The sequence below is a fragment of the Arabidopsis lyrata genome (assembly GCF_000004255.2).
Source record: "Arabidopsis lyrata subsp. lyrata unplaced genomic scaffold ARALYscaffold_8, whole genome shotgun sequence".
Classification (NCBI taxonomy): Eukaryota; Viridiplantae; Streptophyta; class Magnoliopsida; order Brassicales; family Brassicaceae; genus Arabidopsis; species Arabidopsis lyrata.
In genome coordinates this window covers 5,641,923-5,656,030 of record NW_003302548.1, presented here as the reverse complement: position 1 = coordinate 5,656,030, position 14,108 = coordinate 5,641,923, and the positions used below count along the sequence as shown (strand labels likewise).

At 34.7% G+C, this 14,108-nt stretch overlaps 1 long non-coding RNA gene across 1 annotated transcript; it reads right to left on the bottom strand.

Annotated features, from left to right (window-relative positions):
- Positions 1-12,706: 12,706 nt before the first annotated feature.
- LOC110225880 lies at positions 12,707-13,889 on the bottom strand. Its single transcript, XR_002330032.1, has 4 exons — positions 13,599-13,889; positions 13,485-13,521; positions 12,980-13,024; positions 12,707-12,898 (listed from the first exon to the last, which is right to left on the bottom strand). It is a non-coding gene; the product is annotated as an uncharacterized LOC110225880 (long non-coding RNA).
- Positions 13,890-14,108: the final 219 nt, after the last annotated feature.

Sequence of the window (14,108 nt, the reverse complement as noted above, 5' to 3'; positions counted from 1 at the left end):
AACAGAAACAAAGACCTTAATTCAAGAGCAGCAACATCATTAAACTCAGTATATGCTTCTAAGGTTTATAAACTGAATCAAATACACCTAGAACATTACAATCAAGTACTTATCATACAACTAGGCAAGTTATCGTATCTCCGCTTCTAAGTTAGTTTCCACGTTTTACCACAATGTTTTATACATAGGTTCATACATATAAAGCACTCATGGTTTAGAATCAAACAAAAACTACCTTTCGATTACTCCATCAAGGCATGATCTAGAATGATGGAACACCCAAGAGAGAAAAATAGCATCTTGCGTGATGATATCAAAGAGTATCATCTCCAAACTAGTTTGAGCTAGTTTCAAAAATCAGTTTGATCATCTTCAACCTAAGCTACACAAGATCAATTTGCAAATAGTAAACTTAAAATTCCCACCTCACAAACATATCTACACACAAAAATTCCATGAAACCTTAAGGAACCCCAGAAACAGCAAAACGAAAACCCTAATTATGACAACTAATTGCGCAAATCTACACACACAAAATTGGAGGATTAACACAGACAACAAAACACCACCCGAAGCAAGTTTTCCAATTTCATGGAGAAATTGATAGTGGGGAAAGCTTTAATCTAAACCTAATTTATTGTTTGATGATCGAGACGGCGGATGATGATGATCGAGAAATGATCACAAATCTCCTCTGTTTTTGCATTGGGAGAGAAAGAGAGGAGGAAGAGAGAGAAAACACGAACGTCGTTTTTTTGGTTTCCTTTCATATTAAACGCATAGACTCACACGCCGACACGTCAGCGGCTCTCTCTGATTCTCAAATGTCTCTCAAGAGAATCGGTTCTTTGATTATTTAAGGCTTGATTGGTTCTCCCGCTAGCACCCTCCTAGCGGTTGCTAGCGGTCGGTTGCGGTTGTTAGCGGTTGGTACCAATCATAGAAATCGCTCCATACCGCTTCAAACCGCTCGAAATCGCTGAATTTCAAAAGCTCCTTCCCGCAAGCGTTTGCGATTGCGGGCGATAGCGGTTGGATTTAAAAAAAAAAAAAAAAATCAATTGTTTACTTATAATTATTATAAAATATATTAATCATATATATATCTTTCATCTTTGTATCATGTTCTCATCAGAAGCCCTAATCAATATTTTAAAACCTTATTTTCTCAATGTCTTCCACCCAAACTGATGAAAATCAAGAACCAAACGTAAGTATCATATATCTTTTTATTCATTCATCACCTCATGTGTAACTCTTTGAATATTTTTCATGGCATCGTTTTTTTCTTTTCATTATGTATTACTTTGCTTTTTGATTGAATATACATTTCGATTTGTTTTCTCGAATAGAAAATTACTTGCTTTTTGATTGAATTCAACGCTATTTACAGTTTGTCCCATTAATTGATGCAATTTTTGGTGTTAACCCAGCATAAACTACTATCTTATTACAAACTTTCTTTAGTTTTGAATAATTATTTAGTACTTTATTTATGGTTTTAATTATTAAGCATGTTCAATCTATATATAATAGCAATCTAATAAATACCATTTGCACATCTGAACGGTTGCGTCTTTTTATCGCAACTTTTCGTTTAAATCAGTTATTTTTTTTTACGGTTATTTTGGTTGCGTCTTTTTATCGCAATTTTCGTTTTAAACGGTTATTTTTTACGGTTATGTCGTTTCCAATAAATACCATTTGCACATTTGAACGGTTGCGTCTTTTTATTGCAACCTTTCGTTTAAATATTATGGTTGTTTTTCTTACAGTTATTTTTGTACGGTCATGTTGTTTTATTGAATTTCTTTTTACGTAAACCAATAAACTACATATAAAATTGGTTTTATTTCATAGTTTACATATGGATATATTTAGTAGTATAACCTCCTCAACTATATCATTCATTTAACATTTACGTGATATCATGGGAAAACAATAATATAGAGGTTTAAATAATTTGGACATACGTGAGTGAAATGAGCCCCACACATTAAAGTTGTAACAGACACGTTCGTCTACGTAATAGACTTATCGAATAGTTGTAAAATCGTGCATTTTCAACTCTATATATTGTCTTTCTTTTCGAAACTCCAATTTTTTGTCCTGCTACAACGATTATTTGTTCTACGATGATAATAAGCAGACCCTATCCTTATTTAGTAGAACCATTGCAACATTTAGTTTATTTCATGAAAAATTGCAACTTTAAGTTTATTTTATAAATCTTCATAACATTTAATCATCTACCGTCGGTGTAACCTTTCATAAATTATTATTTTTAGTTCTTAATTTTTAATTATTAAAATGTATTTAAATGAGATTGTAACTATTTAATTGAACTGTTGCAATATTTGGATTATTTGACGAATCATTGCAACTTTTGGTTTTGTTTTACAAAGCATTGTAATCTTTAGTATATTTGATGAACCATTGCAATATTTGGTATATTTGACGAACCGTTGCAGCTTTTGGTATATTTGATATCTACGATCACGTCTCTCGGTTAAAGTTTGTCATATTTTATAAAAAATATTTAATTACTAAAATATATTTAAATAAATTATTGTCACCGTTTAATTTAACATAGTAGCATTTGGTTTATTTGACGTTGAATATTTTGGTTTATTTATCAAACCGTTGTAACCTTTGGTTTATTATTTGATGCTTTTTGCATTTGGCAATAGTTTTTAAGTTACAAATTAATGTTTTTCTAATATTCATATACTTAATAAATGCTTGTGAGGGTTTTCTTTATCATAATTTTTGTAAAATATATATTGATTTGATATTTAAAAAAAAATCAAAATTATTACAATTCATTATGATTTTTCGTTTGATATTTTTTAAACGATTTTTGAAATATATTCCCCAGCGACATCGCGGGGGTTTTGAGTCCTAGTTTTTCTAATATTATCATAATAATATTTTGGTGTTTTTATTTCTTTTTTTGTAATATTTTTTATTTTTTTGGTCATTTTTTATTTAACTGCTACTGCATCCGCTGGTTTACCAGTCATAAAACTCCCGCAAACGCATCCATTTTCAAACGCTAAACCAGTCGTTCAAAACGCTTGGTAACGCTTGAAACAGCAACCGCCCGCTTCCGCAAACTCCCACAACCGCAACCGCAACTGCTGCGTTTAAACCAGTCAGGTAGTTTTGATTTATTTTAATTGCAATTAAATAAGAGAACCCCTCAATTTTTACTTGAAAACCTCCTTTTGGAGATGCTCTTAATATGCGAATTCTGACACAAAAATTAATAACATTTTGAATTTTATATTTATATTTCAATAAGTTCTTTTTCTTCTTTTTTGATTAAATAACAGAAAATTATTTCCCAGAATATATAAAAAAGATTTGATTTTATTGTATCAATCTAGATCATCGAAGGGACACCAAAGTTATGGCAGCTCAGATTGATGTATTAAATGGCAACGTGCAGTGACCAAACTCGCAGGTCACCGTTCAGAAAAAAATTAATAATGTTTTAATAATTTGGTCTATATTAATGTGAGAATTCTTGAGATTCAGCGAAAAGCAGGGAAAATCAGATTGATCCACAGAAATTTGCTCGATCGAAGCTTCAATTACATGTAGAAACGGCTACAGGCAATGCTAATATGTATTACGAGAAATGGATCTAGATCAGAGAAAGAGAAAGTTTGTTATGAAATGATTTTCTCGTTATTGAATAAATGTGTGGATTACAAGTATATATAGTGTTCAGCTATACAAACCGGGTAACTATACAATCCGGTTAACATATACCAATAACTAAACCTATTTACAATCCAATAGTCCCCCTCAAGATGTGCATTCAAAGATGTTAAGAATGCTCATCTTGGATTTAAGATGCTCAAATTGATGAGGAAACAATGGCTTAGTTAAGATGTCTGCGATTTGATCTTCAGTTCTGACATGCAGCATCTTTAGTTCTCCATTATCCAGCCTTTCACGAACCGTGTGACAATCGATTTCAATATGTTTGGTTCTTTCATGAAAAACTGGATTGGTAGCTATGTATATTGCAGCAGTGCTATCAGAGAACAGAATAGGAGGTGAATCAGAATGAACCTGCAAATCTCGGAGTAAAATATGCAGCCAAGCCAATTCACATGAAGCAAGCGCCAAAGCTCTGTATTCTGCCTCTGCAGAAGACCGAGAAACAGTTGGTTGTTTCTTGGATCTCCAAGAAATCAAAGAATCACCAATGAACATGCTAAAACCAGTAGTGGAACGTCTACTGTCTCTGCAGGAAGCCCAATCGGAATCCGCAAAACCTTTAAGGGTGAGGTCTGCAGTAGCAGAGTAGAACAATCCCTGGCCAACAGTTCCTTTAATATACTGCAATACCCTGTAGACTGCAGTTAGATGACTTGTTCTTGGTGCTGATGAAAACTGACATAGTTTATTCACTGCAAAAGTGATATCAGGTCTTGTGATGGTCAAATACATCAGTTTTCCCACAAGTTTTCTATATTCTTCTCTATCTTCCAGTAACTCTCCATCTTCTTTAGACATTTTCAAATTAGGAATCATGGGAACTGAAACTGGTTTACATCCAAGCATTCCAGTAGAAGTAAGAAGCTCCAGAGCATATTTTCTTTGACATAATGATATGCCTGCATCAGTCCTAGCAACTTCCAAACCCAAGAAGTACCTCAATTCACCAAGATCTCTGAGTTTGAACCGGGCCTGTAGATCATTAGTCAACTGAGTAGCAAGCATAGCATTGGTACTAGCTATGACTATATCATCAACATAGACTAAAACAACCACAAATTCACCCTCACAGTACTTCATAAACAAGGTATGATCTCCATGACCCTTATGAAACCCCAATTGCAGCAAAGATTCTGAAAACTTCTTAAACCACTGTCGTGATGCCTGCTTTAGACCATAAATAGATCTTTTCAATTTGCAAACAGCATTAGATGGTAAAGTAATACCTTTTCTCTCTGCATAACCTTCAGGAAGTTTCATAAAAATCTCTTCATCTAGTTCTCCATTCAAAAATGCATTGGACACATCAAGTTGAGTCAGAATCCATTTTCTCGATGCAGAAACCTTTAACAATAACTTGATTGTAGCCATCTTTGCAACCGGAGAAAAAGTTTCAGTGTAGTCTAAACCCTCTTTCTGTGTATAACCCTTAGCCACAAGTCTAGCTTTGTAACGTTCTAGGCTACCATCAGCAAGAAACTTCAAGGTAAAAACCCATTTACAGCCAACTGGTTTCTTCCCCGGAGGCAATGTAGTGATTTCCCATGTATTTGTAGACTCCATTGCACCAATTTCTTTGTCAACTGCATCACACCATTCCTTGGAGTTCTGTGCTTCAGAGTAATTACTAGGAATAGGGATTTTTGTGATGTTATTGATGTAACAAAGATGAGATGGTGAAATATTTGAGTATGAGAGAGATGAGGAAATAGGATAAGTATGATCAGATTTCACATTATAGCAGTGATAATCTTGCAGATGAGCAGGAAGTTTCCTTACTCTCTGAGAAGAAATTTGTGGTGGAAGATCAGAAATTTGTGATGGAAGAGGAGGAATAGATGAAAAAGTATTACCTGAATGCACAGAATCCTTTGATGTGAATAACTCCAGAGAGTGTTCTGAATGTGGATCTATGGCCAGCGGGTAAACCTCTTCATAGAAAATAACATTTCTAGAAATGAAAATGTTGTTACTCTGTAAATCCATCAACTTATATCCCTTGTAACCAGAGGGGTATCCCAAAAATACACAAGCCCTTGATCTAGCTTGAAATTTGTGTCTCTGCTTTGGAGAGGTAGTACTGTAACAAGAACAACCAAATGTCTTTAACTGAGAGTATTGAGGAGGAGTACCTGTGAGAACTTCAAATGGGGTCTTGTTAGATAAGACTTGAGAAGGTGTCCTGTTAATCAAGAAAACCGAAGTCAAAATACAATCTCCCCAGAACTTCATTGGAACCTGAGTTTTGTTCCGGAGTTTCAGGACAAGAGTGATAAGCCACAATCCCTTTCTGTTGATAGAAATCTGTAAACCTTAGCTCAGGAGCATTATCTGATCTCACAGCCTTAACCTTGGTATTATACTGATTCTCTACTTGTCTTATGAAAGCCAGAAACACAGTAAGAACCTCAGCCTTTGTTTTAAGCAAATAAACCCAAGTAGCACGCGAATGATCATCTACTATTGTCAAAAAATATCTGAACCCTTCCATGGTGTCTACTGAAAATGGCCCCCAAATATCAATATGTAACATTTCAAAGTTTGTATTACAAATGTGATTCAGGGAAGGAAAAGATAACTTCTTCTGTTTTGATAAGTGACAAACATGACAATAGTCAACTCCTTTATTCTTATGTCTACTGGTTCCCAAACTATCAGAAATTACATCCAGTCTATGCAAAGAAGGATGTCCTAGCCTTCGATGCCACATACTGATGTCCACAACTGCATTAACTGATACTGAAGGCTCCTCAACATCCAGCAAATATAGATTGGCGACTCTCCTACCTTTTCCAAGCGTCAATCCCTTGATAGGATCCTGGATTTCACAAGAAGAAGGATCAAAGATTACTCTGGATCCAAGATCACTTGTCAGAGAACTTATACTAATGAGATTCAGCCTAAACTCAGGAATGAATAACACATTCTTCAACAGAATATGATCATTTATCTGAATTGTGCCAACACCACTGATTTTTACAGTAGGACCTGTAGGCATATTCACAAAACTCAAAGCAGAAGTATCAAGGTTTAAGAAAAGATTCTTATCATGTGCAACATGATGTGTTGCACCAGAATCTATAACCCAAGTCTGCGATGATAGTGTGTGCTGAGACACATTCAAGATCCCAACAAAGTAATATGTGGAAGATGAAAAAGAAATACCAGGATTGATAGGCTGAGGAGAGCTGGTAGTTGCAATATCACTGCCTTGAGGAGTCTGAAGCTGAGAACTGAATAGCGCAATAAACTGTTGAAGTTGTTCCTTACTCAAACCTCCAACTGCATCATCAAGATTAGTAGGAACTGGAGAATCTTCAGACTGAGTAGGCATCATAGTGACTTGAGCAGCAACAGGACGAGATTTCTGAAAACCAGCATTCTTCTCAACAGGTTTCCCTTTAGGTGTAAAACCAGGAGGAAATCCATGTTTCTTATAACACCTCTCTGCAATATGACCAACTCTATTGCAGTAAGAGCAGATAGGCCTTCCTTTATTCGGTCCATTTTGCACATAGCAGACAGTTGGATCCATTAAAGGAGAAGAAATAACCTCTGAGACTTGATAAGCATTCTGTGGAGCTGAGACTTGAAAAGCAGCAGGTGGGTAGGACCTTCTTTATGATTATTTGTCTCCTAATAATCGCATAAGAGTCATTTAGGCCAGCTAGAAACTTGACAATCTTGGCTCTCTCTGCCTTCAATTGCAAACGAGAAGCCTTACCACATACACAAGGATCATCTGGTTCATCTGTGCTATCCAAGTTATCCCACAAAGTTTTCAAGGTGGTATAATAATCAGAAAGAGACATTGAACCCTGACGGAGATCTTGTATCTCCTGAGTGAGATTAAATATTCTTGGTAGATTAGTCATGTGAAAACGACTATACAGATCTCTCCATATATCAACAGCATCCTTTAAACGTAAGATACTGCGATAAATCTGAGGAGAGACTGTGTTTAACAACCATGACTTAACCATACTATTTCCACGGGACCATAGACGGAAATTTCTATCAGTTTCAACCGGACGAGTCAAAGTTCCATCTATAAATCCTAATTTGTTCTTAGCATCTAACGCAACTTCCATCGCAACATTCCAATCATCGTAATTCGTTCCATCAAGACGAAGAGAAACAATAATCAAACCTGGATGGTCAGCGCTGTGCATAAAGTACGGTGAAGAACTCGGATCTGAGATATCTGGCGTTGTATCAGCTCGCGAAGCTCCGGAAAGCATATCGATAGCAACCGGAGGAGAATCGGGAGGAGAAATCGGAACACCAGAGGATCGAGTTGATTTGCGAGGACGAGTGACTACAGAGCTCGTCAAAGCTTTAGAAAGAGTCGATTTGCGCGGAATCTTCGGAACAGACACCATCGGAGCTGAAATCAAGAAGATCGGAGCAAGATCGGAGCTCAAAAATGGTGGAAAACGAGAGATCTAGAGCTTTGATGGCTCTGATACCATATTACGAGAAATGGATCTAGATCAGAGAAAGAGAAAGTTTGTTATGAAATGATTTTCTCGTTATTGAATAAATGTGTAAATTACAAGTATATATAGTGTTCAGCTATACAAACCGGGTAACTATACAATCCGGTTAACATATACCAATAACTAAACCTATTTACAATCCAATAATATGCTGGAAACAAGTCTTCTTTTCATTACGTTGAACGTAATCACCAATGCAGGTTTGTTGTAAACCATATATCTGAAGAACCGGTTTGAGAACATCCGAGAGAGAAAACAGCAAATCCACCCGATCTGGCCGGATTAGACAACGCATAATCTCACTGGAAACCACCGGAGACATAAAACAAAGCAAGACTCAAAGAAATAGTTGGAGAAGGCCACCGTTGAGCGAGAAATCGCTGGATTAGGACCACCAAACATAGATCCAGAGAGGTTATTAAAAGATAAACTAAATAGGACTACATAAATCGGTATGAAACCGATTCACGGCGGAAATAAATACAAAACCAGCCAAAACCGCATGTGGGAGCCGATTGGCTGGACGAAAGCCGACCATCTCCGTATAAGAATCCGATGGATGTCGGACTGAAGCCAGTTGAACTAACTGGACGGCCTTGCTAGAGATTTCCAGACGGCGAAGTAAGGAACGAAGCCAACTCTCTCTCTGAAAAATATGGAAGAGAGAAGAGAGAGAGTCCTCGATCTTTTTTTATTTTGTGGACAAGTTAATGTGCGAATTCTGAAACATAAATTAATAACATTTTGAAAAGAAAAAAAAAAGAGATACTAGTTTTCTAAGTATGAATATATAAACTAATTAAGTTTTGCATAAATAAGTTAAAAAATTCCATCTTTTTTGTTTCTAATATTTTTTATAAATGAAAATTATGTTTTAATAACTTAATTAATTTTTCCATATATTTATGGTTAATTTAGTTTTCTAAAATTGTGTTTCCTTAATTTTAGATGGAAAAATCTTAACTTAGTTATGCAAAACTTAGTTCATAAAACAAAACTAAAAGTTGGAATGATTCGTTAAATAAACCAAATGTTACAACAATTCAACTAAATGGTTACAACAATTCATTTAAATATATTTAAGAAAAAATTAAAAACTAATAATTTATGTAGTTATATTGTTACACTGAAAGACGACATAACTGTAGATAACTAAATGTTACAACAATTTAGAAAATAAACAAAAGTTATAATGATTCGTTAAACAAACCAAATGCTGCAATAGTTAAACTAGTCGGTTATATAGAAAAAGATGATAATAAATTATGAAAAATTATGATAAAAGACGCAACCGTAGAAGGCATTTATTCGGTTTTCTATTATTATATAGAAAAATTACAACGGTTCATAAGATAAACCAAAAATTGCAATAATTTTTTAAATAAATTAAATATTGATGTGGTTCAACTAAACGGTAACAAACGTTTATGTATAGTTACGGTAAAAAGACACAACTGTGGAAGCATTTATTCGGATTGCAACTTTCTTACTAAATACAATTGTAAAATAATTATTTTAGTTTTTGAAAAAAAATTAACGAAAGATTATGATAAAAAAAACATAACTGTACACAACTTCAAAAAAATTATTGAGATTGTTATTATTATATAGATTACTAATGTTAGTATTTTTTATTTTTTTGTCAACAACTTAAATTAATATTGCTCAAAAGAGCCAGTCCTGTGGATGTTGTTTACATAGATAATATGATGTAGTTCGGTACGAAATCTTCATGCCCAATTATGCGCTTTAATATTTGCACTACGGAAATCTAAAGAGAAAGAAAAATTAGAAAATTCTTCTTTGTTGATTTGAATCTTCTCCAGGTACGCTGAAAATGCTGGCCATTCGGTTAGAGAAGACACTATTTTCACCAAATCAGAACAATCTGTAAAAAATGTTACGTCTTGGTTGTCGGCAATAATCATGCACCTCATCGCCTAGACAAATGCTTTCACTTCAGTATGTAGTGGAGTTAGCCTCCTTTGGAGGTTGGCGGCTCCCATTGTTGGCGACTCTCCGTTAGCTAACGAGCAGTACCACCCTGCGCTTGAGAACTTTTCAATCCCTTTCCATGAACCATCAATGTAACATCAAAAACCGGAATTGATTGACACAATTGAACCAACTACTCCCCGGATACGACTATCCATTTCCAAAGAAACCTGATTTTTCGGGTGAAGCTCAATTTGAGCTAACTGCTTTGCCAGTACCTCATTCTCTGCTAAACGCATGACCTCCAAAGGTTTTTTTTTATCAATAGTGTTAGCTATTTCCAGGATGGGCGCTTCCCATGTGTCCCATATTATCCGTGGAACCGAAGATATATCGACTTATGAGCTTGTTCTCCAAAAAAAGATGATTCAAATTCGTGATGATAGAGGCTGTTGGAAAAATTCGTGATGATAGGTGCCATAGGAATTGGTGATAGCACCCACGTCTGACAAGCTGGGGGGACATTCAAAAAATGGCAAGATTAATTGTTTCCTCTGTTTCCTCACTTCTGCGACACTCTATGTCACAATTTATTCTCCATTTTTGCAAATTTACCGTAACCGATACACAACCAGATAAAATTTGCCAATAAAAAGTGTTTTAACTTTGGTGGGCATTGCAATTTCCAAGTTTGTGATTTCAACGGTTTTGTATTTGGATAAAAAATTACGTTGGATTGACCTCCAAATTTTCTAACCATGACGTATAATATCCAAACTTAACTGTATATTTACCTGTTTTTGTAAAATGTCAATCTAAAGTATCCTTCTTGCTGGCACACCCAAAGGTAAGGCAAAATTAATGGTACATCTTCCAGATCAAAAATTCTTCTAGAAGATCAATGTTCCAAGATTTCGACCGGCTGTCTGTAAGACTTTTGACTTTAAGGGATGTGTAAAAAAAAACCTTTAAGAATTGCTATTCTCGAGAGTAGAGCTGGTATCCACGGATCCTTCCATACTGAGATGCACGTCCCATAACTGACTCTTTTAAGAAGCCTTTATTTACTAGAGATCTAGCTGAAATTATACTCCGCCATTCATAAGATGGAGAGTAAGATTTTATTTGGTCTAGAGGATTGGACTTCCGATTAATACCTTCCTTTGAAAAACTTCGCAAAAAAATGAATTGAAAACCGTAATTAATCTCCATAATTGTTTTGATAATAGAGCCGAATTAAAATCATCCACATTTATGAACCCAAGCCCATCTTCCGATTTACTTATACATAGTTTGTTCCAATTTATCCAATGCATACCCCTTGATTGACCATTTGAGCTCCACCAAAATTTTGCTACCGCATTTGTCAGTTTGGAAGTGAATGTTTTTGGTAGTCTAAAACAAGACATAACATAAGTTGGTAATGCAGCGGCTACCGATTTAATCAACACCTCTTTACCACCTTTCGATAAGAATTTAGTCGTCCAACCATTTATTCTATTCTGTAAACTGTCTCTTACAAAGGAAAATATTTTTTTCTTGGATCCACCTAAATTTTCCAGTAATCTAAGATATGATCCCATACCGCTAATGTTTTAAATACCTAGTGCTCCGTTAATTTCCCTCTTAATCGAGTCATCAACTTTGTGGCCAAATTGAATTGAGAACTAAGCAAAATTAATTTGTTGTCCCAAAACAGCTTCATATTGCTTTAAAATTCCTAAGTTAACTTCACATTGTTCTTTAGTAGCCTTACAAAAGAACAAACTATCATCCGCAAAAAGCAAGGGTGAAACCGAAGGACTTGTTGTTGCCACTTTTATACCAGTAATCAATTTACTTGTTCTGCTTTTTGAATGTTAGCAATCAGAACTTCCGTACACTACAGGAAATGAGGGTTTTAATAGCTTAGCAAAATCGCTATTGTATCCTGAAATAGCATTGTAGAAAGCGCTATGTCTGCGCCCGTTATAGTAGGTCCCACACTTTATATAGCGTGTTTTGCTAATGCTATAGAAACCGTAAGTAATATAGCGTTTTCATTTCTGCTATAAGTAAATTTTCAATAGCGTCGGGTATAAGCTCTTTATATATGTTTCTTATAGCAGTTTTATTTATTTATAATAGCAGTCCTGATATGTAATAATTGATGTACCTCGAGGGGAGTTGGCCAACAGGGATAGCATTTTATTTTCTATACAGATAGCATTTTTGTAAGAATACATGTATTATACATGTATACATACGTGTAAATATTACATGTATTATACATGTATACATACGTGTAATAATACATGTATTATACATGTATACATACGTGTAATAATACATGTATTATACATGTATACATACGTGTAAATTATACATGTATACATACGTGTAAAAATACATGTATTATACATTTTAACATACGTAATGATCATACGTATATGTATGAGATGTGTAATATATAGTATGATTTTTTTGGAAATACAGTATTTGTACAAATTATTGTACTGTAGTTTTATTTTGTTTGAAGTAGAAGGATATAGAATACAAAATTCAGAATTTGCAATAATTTGATATTAAATCTTGTTTTGATGGGCCTAAATAAAAAACACAATCAAAAAGTACAAGATATTAATTGGGTCTAAATAGGCCCTATAACTAATTTGTCTTTAAACCCAAATCATTAGCCCTAACGTCCAAGACTTCGATGATTTGTCTTTAAGCCCATATCATTAGCCCTATTCCTGTTAGAAAATGAAGATGTTAATGTCAAATATTTTTCTGATTAATTGTTTTGAATGAGAATGAGTTAAGAAAAGCAAAACCTTTCAAGTTGTGTCCATGATGCATGACTAGCTCATCACTCTAACCTGGTCGACAAGAGAAATAAAGACAGCATCTTAAATTATTTTACATTCACCATTTTCGGGCTAATCCAAACAATAAGAATGCATAATACACGCTATGGAGACAAAACACTTATGCAAGGAACAAAACCGTAAAATGCAATAACAATGCAAGTTTGAAGACACTTATGCAATAACAATGCAGGTTACAATTAACAGAATTATAACTTCTGAATTAGGTCTCCAAACACTTATGCAAGGAACAAAACCCTTATGCAAAAGAGAATCATACAACCGATACACAAAAGAGAATCAATGAAACCTTAATCAATCATTCAACCTAAGCATTCAGTCGGATCTTACCGATTCAGAGAACCAAATTTAACATCTTATTCATTTAGAGAAACCCTAATCATTCAGTCGCATGTTATCACTATGCTTCTAAAACAATAAAAATTATCCGAAAGGATGAAGAGAGTACTACCTGGAGATTGATTAACTGAACGCAGATCTTCTATTACCTGGAACAGCAACGGAATTAATCAATTTAAGAATTGATTAATCTAAATATGAGGAAAAAGGGAGAAGCTTTGGTTACAGATCTTGAAGTTTCTTGCTGCTTGTCGAAGGCAAATGAACGGTTGGAGGAAAGAAAGAGAATCCTCGTCGGATGCGAGAACGGTTGGAGGAAGTTTCATGTTGGAGGAAACTGGATCTTTATTTTGGAGGCTGAATAAAGTTGAAGTTTAGAGGAAAGAATCAGAAAATTTGGAGGCTGAATAGAGATGAAACGAATAAGACCTAACTCTCTCGTTTCTTCTGTTGACAAATAAAAAAAATAATTCTGATTTAAAAGTCGAGAATGAGATGAAACGGGCTGATCAAAGGCTTAGATATCGCCACGTCATGTATCCAAGTGATGCATATTGATTGGATGGTTTATGAAAGCTTCAACAAGAGATTCAGATGTCATGAGGAACGGCTGAGATTTCACCACGTCATCGATCCAAGTGAATAATTATAAGTGGCTATTTTATTTGAAGACATAAAAATATGTTTTACATGCCATTTTGCAATTTTCAAATTTTTAAAAAAATTATTTATTGAC